The following is a 15,779-nucleotide window of genomic DNA, read 5'->3' as shown; positions in this document are numbered from 1 at the left end:
GGAGGTCCCTGAAGTGACTCTTGACTCTCCATTTCCCATGTGTGACCCTTGGATGCTCGACCCTAACCTCAACCCTTAAGGTTAGTCCTAACCCCTGCTCCACTAGGAGCTTGTTCCCATGCTCCCATAAGCACAAGCCTAATGTGGGTTAGCCTCCTAGTATATGCACATAACATCTGTTAAAACCCTAAGATCTCTCTAGATAATTGTCATGCATAAACACATCAAACCAACCACCCCCGAGCCCAAGGAATGCACACATGAATTACAATGAAGTACCTTATACCTTTACCTTGATGTCCCATACCACCAAGAGGTATGACTCCAATCCAGCAGCATGTAGTTGTAGTGTGAAATGGTAGGTGAGTAGATACAATCCTCTACACAAGAGAACATAACATTACCTAGCCTCCCTTGAGTGTGCCCCCATGTCCCTATTATATAGGAGGGCCCTCAAGTGGCTCTCCATTTCCCATGTGTGACCCTTGGATGCCTGACCCTAACCTTAACCTTTAAGGTTAGTCCTAACCCATGCTTCACTAGAGCTTGTTCCCATGCTCCCATGCTCCCATGCTCACAAGCCTAATGTGGGTTAGCCTCCTAAGCATGGGTTAGTCCTAACCCATGCTTCACTAGAGCTTGTTCCCATGCTCCCATGCTCACAAGCCTAATGTGGGTTAGCCTCCTAGTATATGTACATATAATGTGCACATAACATACTTCCCCTCTCTCAAAACATTGTACTCTTGCAATGAAAAGAAAGAAATTTGCGTTGAACATTCTCAGTCGACTCCAAAGTTAAATCCTCAGAATGCCGTCTATGAATAAAATCCAGTATAAAAGAAATGAAATGGCCTTATCCCAGACTTTCACATACTAAAACCTATCTCTATATACCCGAGACCTCATCACGGAATAACTCTTTTCGGAATGTGAAAGGTCAAAAGTTTTCGGAATTCGAAAGGACAAAAGATTTCCTGAAATTCGGAAAGACAATAGGTTTCCTGGGAATGCGGAAAGCCAAAAGGCTCCAAGAGAAAAAATTTAGAAAATTTTAGAGATTTTTTTTTCAAATCTCATATTTTCTCCTTTTTTCCAAGCTTTGAAAAGCTTTTTTGATAAAATTTTGGAAAAAAAACTTATATATATATATATATATATTTAAAAGCTTTAAATAAAGCCTTTTAATGCTTTGGCTAAAAAACCTTTTAAAAAAATGAATTATGGGGGCCAACGGCCTACAGGGAAGCCCCCCCTCCCCCCCCACGCGTTTCAAAACAAGATGGAGAGGGTTACTTTTCCAATCCACCTTCTCTCTCCTCTCTCCTCTCTACTTTTCCAATCCAACCTTCTCTCTCCACCCCCTCCTTCTTTGTTAACAGAGAGGAGAATTAAGCATTTAATTAAACTTACCTTAATCATAATTAAAGTTTAATTATGATTAATATTCAATCAAATTGTGCCTATTAAGAGGCGTTCACACATGCGAGAGAGGAAAAATAGAAGGAAAATTCAGTTTCGAGAGAAGAAGAGATTCCCACGGGCACGGGAGAGCATTCAATGCATCAATTGGCTACCCCACACTGCATTTGAGCAGAAAATTGGCAGAAAGTTGATAGCATCTTCGTGGAAAACCCGCCAAAAAATACATAAAAAATATATTTTTTTCATAAAAAATTCTCTAATTTTTTTTAAAAAAATTATAGAAATTCAAGGAATTCACTCTACCACAAATATCCACAATAAAATGTGGGGTATTTTGGTAAAATTTTATAAATACTTATTTAAACCCATTTTTTAAGAAAAAATAGCATTGAACTTACGGAATTCCTCCACAATGTCGATTCGTCCCATTGAATAGAAGAAACACGCATTCTAATCGCCATATATCGATGATCCACATGATAATAATAAAAACAAATCAATAAAATAATATTTTTACTTAGTAAATATTAAAATTTACTTTAAAAAATACCAAAAATTAGAATAAGAAAGAAAAATCAACAACAATTAACTAGAGATTGCTTTGATACCACTGTTAAAATCCTAAGATCTCTCTAGATAATTGTCATACATAAATAAAGTTTATTTTTAAATTTTTAGAAATTAGTAAAAAATTACACAAAGGTTATTTAATTTTTTTTTAGAAAATGTGGGGTTAGTGGTTGGCATGTGGTGTGTCCATTCGAGTGCCTATGACCATTTAAATTCCTTTAAAAATATATTTTTACCTAGAAAATTAGGAAATCCATTAAAATTTTAAATTTTTGTTGGATTTGAGAATTGTCGAGTGGAATTGGAAATTTATTGAACGATGGGATTCTCAGGAGAAATTAGGACTATTTTAGAAATTATTTTTAAAAATCTTAGAAATTGGTATTTTTAGAATATCAATAGTATTTTGGCAAATCTAATTGCTAAAAAATTTCTAAAAAAATATAGGTTTGGAATGCCATAAGATAGGTTTGGTGGAATTCAAAATTAGCGTATTTTGAGGTCCTAAAAAACTAGAAAAAAATGAAAAAAATCATGATAATTCTTTTTTCTCGAGAATTTAATATTTTGGAGGGTTATTTAGTGTTGAAATACATTTTTACGTACTGACATTAGATAGATGCAGATTATTTGCATATTATTAATATAATTATATCTCATATTAGTAGTTATTTATGTTTGGATTAATTCTAAACGATGTTTTCATGATTTTTCACCATTGTTTAGCCATTATTTTTGGACATGTTCTTTACTTTCTTCAATGATGGTTGGAATTTGCATTCAAAGTGTGTCTCACCTTTGACACTTGTCCATGATAATTTATTTTGCACTTGTTTAAGTGTGGTCTATGCTTAATTTCCTAAGCCTACGACAAATTCTATCATGGGTTAGTTGATCTAGTTATTTTGGTGGATTTTATTGGATGGTTTCCAAGTTTTATTTGGACTCATCAGGTTCTGCCTAGATCACTTGTGTCTAGGGTTTTTAATGAGTGCTACACACATGTGTTTCACTTTCTTACTTTGGAGTTTTGCTTGAACAACACCACATTCATATACTCCAGATTGATGAGTTGGCCACCAATTTTAATGCTTCTTTTAGCATGATTAATGACCATTAGATGACATGCATTGATTTTTATGATCAACTATGGTTTTCATGGATTCGAGGAGCTTCTATGATTTTATCCATGGTTTTATAAGGATCTTTTGGATAATATCATGTGCTTTGAAGGTAGCATATGCCTTTGTTTTTGCACGTAATTTTGGAGTATGTTTCTTGTACTAATGTACATATTCCAATTTAGATACCTATTTGCTTATGTATCTAGGTGAATTGTTATTTTTCTACCCCAACTTTATTATGTTTATTGGGTAGTTATCATTAGAAAGGCACCAATAATTCAATTTTTTTTCTAATGATGTACTCGAAAAAAATGAAATTTCTTTGGATAAATTCTTTGCACTTATAAGTTTCTAGAGCAAGAATCCTTAGGAAATTATAAGGTTCATGTGGATATACAAAGAAGAATATGGATGTCTATACTACAACAACAGGCTTTGTATTTCAAATGTTGGTGAAATTAAGAGAAAATTGAAGTTCATGAGACAGCCCCAATACAGGACATCCTAAGTATTTAAAGACCTTTATGATTGTCAAGAAGAGTTTCTTCTAGCTAGGACTTAAAAGGCATATCTTGAATAATGTCAAACAATGCTTAATTTGCCATAAGGTTAAGGCTAAAAGGGTCAAATTGCCAAGACATTGCATCCTCTTGATGTTTCTCAAATGAAGTGGGAATGCACTAGTATGGATTTTATTATTGAATTGCATTCAGTTTAGTCAGGATATGATTCCATATTGGTACAATGGATAGGTTGACCAAGGTTGGTCACTTGATCCGAGTAAAGAAGACTTATATTACTTTTAATGTTGCAAAACTTTTTCTTAAGGATATCTTCAAGTTACATGGATTGCCTCAAAGGATCATGAGAGTGATGGTGAAATTAAGTTAACTTCAAAATTTCAAAAAGCATTTTTTGAAGCTATAGGGCCAAACAAAAGGAGTAAATCAAGTGATTGAGGATATTCTTTGATCATATTATGGTCCATAGATGGATAAATTGTTTGTCCTTGGTGGAATTTGCTCATAATGTTTCTTATCATTGTAGCATAAAGATGAGTCATTCAAGGAATTATATGGCCTCACATCTTTGACTTGCACAGATCCCATAATTAGAGTTGAAGTTTATGAGCAGATGTTGGATGAATCAACTCGAACCTATTCGTAAGGATATTAGAGATACTCAAGATGTTGGATGAATCAACTCGAACCTATTTGTGAGGATATTAGAGATACTCAAGATAGGTAAATTTAGTATGCTAATCCTTGAAGATAAAAAGGAGAATTTGAAGAAAGTGACATGGTATTTCTACGTGCTCGACCAAAGAAAAGTTTAATATCTCTGAGAAAATTCAAGAAGATGTCTTCGAGGTATTGTGGTCTATATGCCATCACTAAGAAGGTTGGGGACTTCACACTTGAAGTTCATAATGTTTTTTATGTGAGTTTTCTAAAGAAGTATATTCCAGACCTGTCATATTCTTGATGATGAGCATATAATTTTCTGACTGAAAATCAGATAGAGCTTGAACTTGATCATATTCTAGAAGTTTGAAAGAAGCCTCTTAGAAATAGGATTGTACAATAATACCTTATAAAGTGGAAATTTTACATAGTTGAACATGCAACTTAGGAAAAAGAACAAGAGTATCCCAATTTGTGAGATGAGGGCATCTTGAGTCTCGAATTTTGCCTAGTTGAACAGAAACTTGGGAAAACGAACATGAGTATCCCAATTTGTGAGATGAGGGCATATCATCAAATCTTAAGTGGGGGAGAATGTAAGATTGCTCTCACAGGTATTTCTTGTATTTGTAAATAAACTTCAGTTCTAAAAATATTTTAGTGAGAGAGTTAAGAAAAATTTAGTGAGAGAGTATTTCTTGTATTTATAAATAAACTTCAGTTCTAAAAAATGTTTTAGTGAGAGAGCATTCAAATATGTTTAGAATTCTACAAACTTAAGTTGAAAATTTAATCTGGTAAAGCAGATAGATTAGTTATGAAAAATTAACCTTAGAAGAAAATTTTTAATTAAATAACTGGGAACCTTAGATAAAAATTTAAAGTGTGAAGGAGAAGCCCTAAATATGCAAAGATGTGCAAAATGTGCACATGTGCAAAATGGTGACACATGTGGCTATGCCAAATGTGCATGAAAATTATGTAATCTTATAAGAATATAAAAATTGAGAAAAAGAATGAGTAAAATCAAGGTACAAAATGTGAATATTGGATTTTATTAAGAAATTAATCCATGAGAATTTCACCATGCATATGCATATGTATACATATTTATGTATATAAAAAATAAATTAAATTAATTAGACCCTAGAAAATCATTTAAAATGGGCATGATCAATTAATATATAAACTTGATAAAGAATTGCTAAGTTGGAGCTTAGAAATAAAAAATTACAAGATGTGTTGGGAATGGTTAAAAAGAGTCAAGACAATAAATTAATGGATGGAGAGATAATATGGAAAGCTTAAAGTAGCTCAATTGTGCTTGCATAAGCTACGATTGGGCTAGATAACTAAAGCAATGATCAAGTTTAACTAAAGCTATAGCTAAATTTTTATATACCTAGGGCCTTCTCTCCTTCAAAATTATCGTTTAGGATGCTTTTATTATGCTACTTTGCCTAGCATAGTACAAGTACATATTGTAAGTGCATAATTTTTAGTCCACATTATATTTAATGCATGCAGAGATAATATGGAAAGCTTAAAGTAGCTCAACCGTGCTTGCATGAGTAAAGATTGGGCTAGATATCTAAAGCAATGGTCTAGTTTAACTAAAGCCATGCAACCGCATGCTTTTACATGCATGTAGGAGATAGTTAAGCTAAAATTTTGTATGAATAGGGTCCTCCTTAAAATTTCTCATGCCTGCAAGAAGAGAGCTTAGGATGCTTTTATTATGCTACTTTGCCTAGTTTTTATCATAATCAAGTGCCTGCACTGTACAAGCACATATTATAAGTGTAATAATTGTTAGTCCACGTTCTATTCAACTATCCTAAGGCTTTGTTTCCAAGGAGAAAACTCGTGGACTTGAAGAAGAGAGGAGAGTACCCTACACCACTACTGCAGTAAGTCATTCAAATTGAAGCCCTCCTAAAAGTAAGAATTGGCTTATGCTTTCAAATTGTCATAAATTTGAACAATTTGTACCTTTTCTTCTCATTTTCTATTACTTTCAAATAAATTCTATTCTTTTGAAAGTTTGGCCCTCTGTATATATTTACAGAGATTTAAATTAATGCATTTGTAGAATTACACAAATCCTTAATTAAGAGCTATTCATATATGGATTAGATGACTAGAATTGACCAATTTTCTTATTTTTAAATCAAATAGTTCTTTATATTACTGCAGAGAATTAAGAATATTGTAGAATATTTTATTATGGCTTTCTATTAAATAGACATGTGACCCTTAGGCTTTGGGAATTATGTAGAGATAGTCTAAAGTGTAGAAGCTTTATTTAAATAGAATTAAGTTCTGTTTTGCAACCTTAGGAGTAAGTATTCTAGGTAGAACTATGTTAAAACTACAGTCTAGAAGATTGATCTTTAATTTTTTATCTAGACTAAGGTTGGTTGTGTCCACCATTAAATTGAATAGCTACCTTAGATTAAAATACTAGGTTTGGATTAAATGAAGGCCTATTTTTTATTTTTGACTATAGATGGATTAATAAAATAACATTAGAGTTCAAATGGGTTCTACTTATATTTAGAAACCTCATAAATTAAGTTAAAAAATTAGTATTATAGCTTAGAAAAATAATTAATGGATGTGCATATTAAATTATTATTATTATTATTATTATTTTGCATAGCACATGCTAAGGATCTGCATAGCATGCTAAATTATGAAAATTTAAGTATATAAATTAAAGAAATATATTATACTTAGGTATAAATAAATTAAATAAACTAAGATTAAGGTTATATATATATATATATATATATATATATATATATATAACTATTTGGAAAGATTAGAAAAATTTACACTAAAAAATGTGGAGAGATGACTCATTGGATACATTAATTATTACGAGGTCTTAAGAGTAAGATGTCACATTAGAAAAGAGAAGATTTAGTAAATTGAGTAAATATAGCTTAATAAACCTTAAAGATTAAAGGATTTTACACAGAAATGTGTAGTGAGAGAAAGTGAGATTGACTTAGTTTTGAGGTGAAATAAGAAAGAGGTAGGCTTAAGGGCTTAGTTATGGATTACTAGTTATTGAAGAGGATTAGTTATGACGATAGGAATTCCTTTTTGACTAATTATAAATTTCAAAGAATTTATAGAGATAATATGGCTAAAGTTTTTGAAAGGATATAGAGAGAGAAATGATAGATGAAACGACCCATACCAATTTAAAGAATTAAATGAATGGTTATATGATCCATTTATTTATTATAAGACTAAGGATGGTTGACCCTTAATAAATGAGAACAAAGACCAAGGCTTAGTATTAATAAATTAGGTCTAATTTATTAATAAATTAGGTCTAATTTAGGTTAAAGGTGGAATGAAGAGTTTACACCTTTTAATCTGGAAGGATTAAGGTAAAAGAATGATATGATAACTTGAGAAATCGATGATCAGAAATCACCAGAACCCTTGACGGAAAAGATATCAAATTGGATGAGACAAGAGAAACCACCCAAAAAAAACGTTGAATGTCTTATGCACAAGCAATTATGTTACCATGTGTTCATCACCCACACTGGGGAGTTCACATGAGGGTCCTTCACATCCTGACCCAACTTAGAACGATGAGGGTCCTTGCTTTAGTTATTATGCCAATGCAAGGGTACGTCAAATCCCTAGGTGATATTGTAGTGCACGAGTCGACGGATTTCCTGGGCATTGCTAGTTTAGAGATTTATCTCTGGGCATCTCTTTTTATAGAAATGCAGAGATTATAAAAGACGTTGGGTATGTGGAGCACATATATTGAATATGCCTTCCTTGATTTGGGACCAAAATTGCAAGGGCTACGTGTGGCCAAGATTCCCAGACACCTTAGAAGGATTATCCATAGACTAGATGGGTGCATCTAATATGTTTTATGAAACTAGTTAGACCAGTGAATTGTTTACTCTTACGATGATTATACTTTCTTGTTAAGAAGTGAATGCTTATTATTATTATTCTTTCAAGAAGTTGGTGAGTATGTTCTTGCATGATCACCTAGTTCTAGCTAGGGGCCTTGGGTAATATGATTCCATTATACATGAGCATAACCCAAATCCAAATATCAGACACTTAGACTATGATTAAGTGGTAGAGAGTTTGGCTAATCCATTGGGTCAAATGGGGAAAGGGTTAGTTAAAGAAGTTGGTGAGTATGTTCTTGCATGATCACCTAGCTAGGGGCTTTGGGTAATATGAATCCATTATACCCGAGCATAACCCAAATCCAAATATCAGACACTTAGATTCTATGATTAAGTGGTAGAGAGTTTGGCTAATCCATTGGGTTAGATGGGGATAAACAAGGTTTTATGTGATCCAAGAAAATGATTCTTGAATTTGACTAAACTATTAGAATTAGGATTCGTAGGACAATAAATAAGTTATCTTCATTAATCAAGAAGTATGGTATTACAAGTTGAGTCTCAAGGAAAGTTGAGCCTCAGGGAGCCGCTTGTAGGTCTTGCTTGTGAGGATTAATGGGGAACAAACTACTGAAGCTAGTTATGAAAGTCTAGGTGAATAGAACCATAGAGGAATCTTCTTACATTTCTTGACAAAGCCTTTTTGCAGTATCTCATATACAGATTAGTTCTAAAGTAGCTAATTATTAAGATGATGTTAGGAGAGGTCCTGGTGGTGAGTGAGGTATTCCACCCCTTGTGGTGGCTGTCTTTTTCTATCGAATTTACTCTATTTGCTAAGGGGTGGGGGTCTCACTTACGTGCATGTTAATACTCTTAAGAAGATGATATGAATGCCACCATTCCAATCAATCTGGAGGAAATGACCACACTATGATCCTAGATGGAGGATTAGGAATGAGCATAGCAACCTAAAATGGATTGCAATTTAGAAACGCTTATAGTAGGAATCCTAAAAGAAGTGGAGGTAATGTCATGATCAATGTCAAGATATCTTTATGGTGTTAAAAGGTAGGTAGAAAAGCAGTTATTAGTAGCTCAAGGCTAATATTAAGGTGGCAATATGATTTGGCTACCTCACCAACCCGGGCAACACTTATAATCCAAATCTCAAAAGCCTAGAAAACCCAAAAGAGCCCAACAAAATATCCGTCCAACTCAAAGAAATTATTTCACGCACAAGGATTTTATGAAGGAAATGAAAATGTGTGGATCCTAAAGAAATCCACCAGATCCCCTCAACTTGCACAAAGGAAGCAACCTCAACAAAATGAAGGCACTATTGGAGTGAAGATCAATGTAGCAACCCACATATAGATGCAATGTAATGCTATAGGTACATCAAGTACCCTATAGGGATAGGAATGTATAGGTATGCTAGGTACCCTATACATGTCTCTTATTTGGTATGCTAGGAATGTATAGGTATGCTAGGGTACCCTATACATTTCTCTTATTTGGTTTTTCATGTTAGGCACACTCGCCCTGGAAAATTCCCTTAACCAAGTGGTGCTAGTAAAGCTAATGGTTGCAATTGGGATACTTCATATTGTTTTTACTGACATGGATACCAACAAATACTAGTGTCATGGTTTCCCAGTCACATACCATGGAGCACAATACACATCAGGGATCATTGCCTTAGGTGAGGACACTCTGTGCTTGTGTGATTCTATTTACATATTAAAAAACACCAAACCAACTCCCTCCTAGGATAAATATGTTAATTAGTTGTCACTTCCTTCACATCCTTAGCTTAATCTTATCTAATGTGCGCCACCAAAGAGTGGTGTTGAGAAGGCTCTCAAATCTTCAAGAGACTCCTTCAAAATAGGTTCTAGATGTGACATACCCTCCTCCATTGCATGTTCAACATTTTTAGAAATGTTTGGGGTGATAGGGTCTTCCTCATTTAGACTAGATGTTCTCTCTCCTCGTATTTCCATGTCAGTGGTGGCAAGTCTCTTAGCTTATCCTCTACAAAAGTCTAGACTCGTCTTTTCCTTGATTGCACCTCTCTCAGTTTCCCTTCAATATATCCTTCCTTGGAAGTAGGGAATTACACACTTCTTGTTGGGAACTTCCAAGATCTTTCCTGATCCTTGGTATAAGCTGTAGCATAGTTTAAAAATTGGTTGCCCAAGTAGGGGGTTATCAATAGATTGTTGCCCTCTCTTAGTGGTCTTGATTGTGTCTACCTCCATTTCCAAGCTCATAGGCTATCTTACAAGCATGTGGAGCTTCCCTTTCAGTCCCATATATGTAATTGAGGATTCTTCGGTCCAGGCATATGAATCCCCCCACATAACATTGGAGAAGAAGTACCCTTCTCTCTTGCCACTTCCTTGTTTAAAGGATTCTCCATGATCTTCTTGTCACTAAATGATTTAAAAGAATTTAACCTTCACAAACCAAACACACTTAGTTGGGTGCTAGCCTGGGTGCTAGCCGAGGGAGCCAAACCTAAGCTCCTTTGGTAGGAGGATCCTGGGTGGTTAGATACACTATTGTCCAGGCTCATATTATCACCGAAAATATTTCCCAATCGTAAATTACATGAAATGATTTTAGTAGGCAAAATTTTAGAGTGTACACAAATGAAAAGCACTCAACTCTATAAGTTCTTAACTATCTGGCAATGATAGGCCTTTTTGAGGGTAGATTTGAGTTTTTTAATGTCTTTGACTAAGGGTAGATCAACTAAATAAGCAATATAGATCAATGTGATTTTTTAAATCATGGTGTGATTCCCAATCACATTGAGTCATGATGTGATTAGTGGTCATGGTTAGATAAGATGAGATAAAGTGTAATCTAATTAGTCATAATGAATGCTTTAATGCGTAATCTCGAGGTTAATGCTGCTAGCAGGAATTGTTGAGATTCATGGTTATGATTTTTCAATCCCAGCATGGTTTTATAGACTGCAAACTCATGTGGCATGATTTTGCAGAGTTGTGATGACTTCTTGATGTTTGTTAGGGGTGCAAATCTAAGTTTTTCCAGCCCAATTGGTCCAATATGATCCTTTGCAATGTGATCTTTTAAATGATAAATAGCACAAGGATCAATGGCTCTTTATTTTTTAAAATTTTTATGATTAATAAAAATACCAAAAATGGTGTTTATTGCATAATCACACCATGATTAATCAACAAAACCACCATGCAAATATGAGTACAAATGACATGATTTTTTAACTTTTTTATTCCTTTTTCAATGCAAAAAAAACTATCAAAATCTAAAAATAAATTTAAAAATTTCACTTTCCTATCTCTTTTTTTCTTCTTCAAATCAACATTATCCACTTCTTATCATCTTCTCAACCATTCACATTGCTTCAAGAAGTCATGTTTAGGGAAAAGGACTTATATGGAGGTGATAGGGAATCAAAGATATTATAGCCTACACTATCCCTTCTCTAGTATCATGGATAATGATTACCTTAATGTGTTGTGGGGAACTTGCTGCCTCTAGGCTTGTATCCCCTAGGCTCCAAGCTTCATTAGTGGTTGCTAGCTTCACTCCAATGCTTCCTCCCCTCAAACAGTCACCATGGGGGCACATGCACCAAGAATCATACACTCTCTCCTCTTAACTCTCACTCACACACACACCATAAACACACAAGAGAGCAAAGAGAATTTAGCATAAAACTCAATTGGTACAAAGGGAGATTGTATCTTCACATTATGAAAACTTGACTTATATAAAATTGGCTCTTCTTCACACTTGGGCACTAAAAACTTTAAAGAAATGAATAACAAGTGCTACTAAGCTTGGGCATGGCCAGCTTTTCTCATAATTACACCGTTTATAGTGCCATTTTCTCATAATTACACTGTTTATAGTGCCATTTCATGACACTTACTATGCTATCTCTCATAGGTAACAAAGAGATTAACACTTGTTAATTTGCATTGTTTATTGGACTAGATTTACCAATAATACCTTCCATAATTATAGATGGAGTATTAGATCCTGCAAATTTGTTAGCATTATATAAAAATGTATACTCCAACAAAATTTTGATAGTTCAAGTTTAATACTTCAAGTTAAGTAGTAGTTTGAGAGAGAGAGAGAGAGAGAGAGAGAGAGAGAGAGAGAGAGAGAGAGAGAGAGAGAGGAGGAGGAGGAGGAAGAAGTCATAAATAAAAAAATTTAATAGGTTGGCTTGAAAAGCAAACTAGTTTGAAACCCTTATCAAAAATTTAAGGTTTAGACATCAACAAATAATTTTTATTAATTTGAGTTGATAATCTAAGTATCATTTTAATAATATAAAAAAATGTGAGTAATAACTTGAGAGAAAGAGAAGATATTAAAAAACAAGACATAAGCTTAAAAATAAACCACAATTAATAAGTTGGTAAAAATAACAAACAAGTTTCAAATCCTTGTGGGTTTTCTTTAGGGTCTAACAAAGTTATAAGATTTTGTGAGGGGTGGTGAGCTAGGGTGCTTAGATTTTCTTGAATAATGATGAAGTTAAAAAAATACTCAACTTTGAAATGTGATACTAAACATTAATTAAGGTCCTCAAAGAGCATGAGCATGCTAATCTTTCTTTCCACTTGTTCCTTTCTTTTAAAGGGTAATACTTTATCTACCCTTGTTTTGAATTTGAAGGGAAATCCCAAAAAATATTTCTTTAAAAATTATGCCTTTCTATTGAACTAAGTACTTTTTTCTACCCTTTCTTTTGAAGAAGAAAACCCCGTTAAAAGGGCACCATAAGCTTTAAACTCTAGGCATTGTCATGGGCATCGAGCACCAAGGTGCCATTAAACTATAGGCCATTGAGAGCGGCATGAGAGAGAGAGAGAGAGAGAGAGAGAGAGAGAGAGAGAGAGAGAGAGAGAGAGAGAGAGAGAGAGAGAGAGAGAGAGAGAGAGAGAGAGAGAGAGAAAACCCCGTTAAAGGGCACCATAAGCTTCAACGGGGTTTTCTTTTGAAGAAGAAAACCCCGTTAAAAGGGCGCCATAAGCTTCAAACTCTAGGCATTGTCATGGGCATCGAGCACCAAGGTGCCATTAAACTATAGGCCATTGAGAGCGGCATGAGAGAGAGAGAGAGAGAGAGAGAGAGAGAGAGAGAGAGAGAGAGAGAGAGAGAGAGAGAGAGAGAGAGAGAGAGAGAGAGAGAAGGTGCCATCAAGCTTCCACGAAGGCATTCCCTCATAGCTATCTTCAATGCATGTGTGAAGTGAGAGATAGCTCAACAAGGTCTACGAATGATGCTACAGGACTGATGGGCACTTCCTCTTAATCTAGATAATAAGTAAAAAGGCTTAAAAGTGTTAATTAACCTAGATGTTGATTGCCTTGGCTATTCAAATTTTGGGTTTACGTAATTAATGGTCTTATTCTCACCATTGTTGTTTGCAAAGCTCCACTCTCACCATAGCAGCCTCTTTGTAAGCAAGTTGAGAATTCCCTTTTTGCAAATTCAAGTCTAGCCACACCTTCCACACCACCATCATCCATGACCACCACCCGACCTCTACAAGGTAGGCAACTATTCCTCTACCATGTTCGATGTTTCATAAAAATTGTTTGATGTTTCACAAAAATTCTATTGGGTGCTTTGTGCCATTCGAGGGCTTCCAATTAAATTAGGGTTTGAAAAGGTATGCTATAGTGCTTGCTCTTACACACCACATGCATACAACAAAAGCATGCCATAGCGGTAGAGTAAGAAGTTGCTTAGGCAATGACCTATCAAAATTTATATAAGAGTAAGCTATTTTATATATGTTTTCTAGTCTAAAAATGGGGTGGGCAATGTAACTTTTTTTTTGATGTGTCTGTCGTACCTTTTATACATACAAGATGGTTATGGTATTAAAGCATCATGAACTATTTTTCTAAGTAAGTGAAAGATAATATCTCATAAATCATTTTTTGTCCATGCAGTACCATTTCTTCTCGTTGGTTATGGTTTCGAAGCATCGTACTTTTGTTTGCCGCTATGGGTATGCTGAGTGCAACAACATTTGTTCGTACTATGGACATGTTTGGTCCTATAGGGCTGATAATGCGGGTGGCTATGCATAGGAGCTTGTATTGCTTGTATAGCTCTAGTACGACTACTATGCAAGCTGTATGGCTAGTATGTCTATTGAATGACATGTTGTGCTTCTCAGGTATGTCCTCTTATCTTGTTCCATAGTGGTTTTGTGTCAAATTATCCATGAGTATGGTCCTATGAGGACTTTACATTATCTTGGGTTAATCCACGTATTCCCTGCCCTAGCCCTAGGCCGATCGAGGCATAATACTTGCTACTCTTGACCATTTCATTCCAAAAGGAAATTATATGCTTCAAGATCTAGAGGGATTTCTAGAGTTTAGGGTATATATCTTGGCTTCTTAGAATCCATTAAAAGAGCAAATCATGATTCAAAATTTTGCATCATTTACATTGATAAAGAATTCTTTAGTGCATCACATATAGATCCCATGTGCACTCTAGGATGGATAAAATTAGTGGAAGGGAAAAAACATGGTATTTTTGGGACCGAGATGATGTTAATAGTATGGCTATTAGGAAAAAATGTATGCAAGAAGGAAAGAATACATTGCCTCCACTATCTCTCTCTTCTTTCCATCTCTTTCTTGCATTTTGCATCGGGTTGTTTCCAAGACAAGTGTTTAGGGCTAAAAGAAGACTCCCAAAGCTTCCACATGTGATATTGGTATTAGAGCATTAGGCTCAACAAGCTAAACACTGATTCAGTCCCAGATGAAGGTGCACAGTCCAAGGAGAGCAACACAACATGGAAGAAGTTCCGAGGAGATTGGTTGGTGGTGTTCCAAAATACCCAAGGGGAATGGCAGTGTTATAAGTTGGATGTTGCTTGGAGCATACCAAGAAAGGCAACACTGATTCAGTCCCAAATGAAGGTGCACAGTCCAAGGAGAGCAACACAACATGGAAGAAGTTACGAGGAGATTGGTTGGTGGTGTTCCAAAATACCCAAGAGGAATGGTAGTCTTGTAAGTTGGATGTTGCTTGGAGCATACCAAGAAAGGAATTCAAGCAATGGTTCCAAGGGAGGGTGATCCTCCAAGGGGTGAAGTGAGAGTGCCAGACTCAATACTTATGAAAAGAAGAACAAAGAAAGTGTTCAAGGATAGGACAAGAAGACAAGGTGGAATAGGTGCCAGACTCAATACTTATGAAAAGAAGAACAAAGAAGAACAAAGAAAGTGTTCAAGGATAGGACAAGAAGGCAAGGGGGCAAGGTGGAATAGATGCACATATCGCCATCAAATTTGGAGTGGATTAGGAGGCTAGGAAAGGTTTTGAGTGAAAAGGTTGCTAGGAAGGGAAGGATGACAAGTTTGGGAGTCCGTGAGGAGGAGACAAGTGGATGATGAATAGTCATCTAGGGTTAGAAGTTTGAATCATGTCATCAAGTCTAGTAGGGGGGATGTCATGTGCATGACATGTACATGCTTGATCCCATTGCTAATCCCTAAAGAGAACCACAAAAAACAGATAGAATAGGGCAT

The sequence above is a fragment of the Cibotium barometz genome, chromosome 39 (genome assembly GCF_041138505.1).
Source record: "Cibotium barometz isolate CiBa-2024 chromosome 39, ASM4113850v1, whole genome shotgun sequence".
Taxonomy (NCBI): domain Eukaryota; kingdom Viridiplantae; phylum Streptophyta; class Polypodiopsida; order Cyatheales; family Cibotiaceae; genus Cibotium; species Cibotium barometz.
Note: the sequence above shows the minus strand (reverse complement) of the source record.